Raw genomic sequence first — 1,466 nt, forward strand, 5'->3', positions numbered from 1 at the left:
TCATCTCAGGCATGGTCTGTCCCCCTAGGCCTGCACAGCACTAGACTGGTGGTCATCTCAGACTAGCTCCCTGTCCAGGCCCTATGATGCCAGTCTGATGATAGTTTTGCGCTCTTTCTTTGCCCAGCTCCTCTGAATGATCTTATGTGAGACTCCTCTGTCTAGGCTCACCCAACCCTGACATAGTCCCAGGTAGGGTTCTTCTAGTCTCTAGCTCGTTCCCCCTCTTGGGAGTCCATCAAGGCCTATGCACTGCTGAACTAGTGGTCATCTCAGGCTCTCTTTTGTCTGGGAATATTAGGTTACTAATCATTCAGATGTTTACAGGTCAGAACACTAAGCATAGACACAGCCTCTCTCCTCTCTGCCACCTATTGATACACACATGACACAACAGTCACACCTGCAATGCTTTCGAGGACAGGGATGATGTCCATTTTTAAGTGGAGACCAACAGTGGGATTACTAAAGGTGAACTTGTTTATGGCCATTGTCAGTGTTACATCATGTGCCTAGCCGTCCAGCATTATGGACCCCTTCTTGAGTCTTATGAAAGCCAGAGGACTGTCATTTCCAGGGAAAGGTTTGTCATCAGTACATGTCTATACAACTACACCAGGAAGCCCTGGTTTAAAAACCCTATACAAATCCCCCCCCCCACACACACACACACTGAGGTAGGAGGATGACGAGCTGTAACAAGTTTGAAGCTAGGAAGACCTTGGAATGGTAAGGAGAAGGCAAAAGGGTAGAGGAGAGAAAGAATCAATTAAAGACGTAACACTTTCTTGCACCCGGGAATGACCTCAAGGAAAAGATAGAGAAGAATCCCAGATTGTTTAGAATCACATATGGACACACATGTCCAGTACACACATACACACTGAGAGACACACATGTGTACATATATGCACAAATGCATATGCACACATGAACACATATTGACTTGCATATGCATGTGTCCATGGGTGCGCATGCGCACGCGCACACACACACACATACCATTTTGATCTTGGAAGTTAGTCACAGATTTTTGTGTTACTATAATCAAGATGGGCCAGAGGATTAAGTGAAAGTATTATTTCATAATTAAAAGAATGAAATAAGATCCACCTTTACATATGACTTTGCATGCCGCCAGGTCTCTTTTTATTCCTCAAAAAAGGGGACTTTATCAAAGGAGGCTGTCAGAGCATTTTAACTTGTGTCAATTTGACATAAAACTAACCCACACAGGAGGCAAGCCAGGTCTTTGAAGATCCTTCAGGAGTTTGTATATTAATGATGGAAAAGATGAAGTTTATTAAGAGAAAATCTGCCTGTCTGTCCTCTTAAAATCTGGCTTGTAGGGTATTTCCTAATTAGTGATTGATGGGGAAGGGCCCAGCCCATCGTGGATGGTGCCATCCTTGGGCTGGTGGTCCTGGGTTTTATAAGAAAGCGGCTAATGAACAAAGCAGTAAGCA

General features: G+C 44.3%; 1 non-coding gene across 1 annotated transcript; it reads right to left on the reverse strand.

Annotated features, from left to right (window-relative positions):
- Positions 1-293: 293 nt before the first annotated feature.
- Positions 294-425, reverse strand: LOC116092769. Its single transcript, XR_004119479.1, has one exon. It is a non-coding gene; the product is annotated as a small nucleolar RNA SNORA17 (small nucleolar RNA).
- Positions 426-1,466: the final 1,041 nt, after the last annotated feature.

Source organism: Mastomys coucha, unplaced genomic scaffold (genome assembly GCF_008632895.1).
Source record: "Mastomys coucha isolate ucsf_1 unplaced genomic scaffold, UCSF_Mcou_1 pScaffold15, whole genome shotgun sequence".
Classification (NCBI taxonomy): domain Eukaryota; kingdom Metazoa; phylum Chordata; class Mammalia; order Rodentia; family Muridae; genus Mastomys; species Mastomys coucha.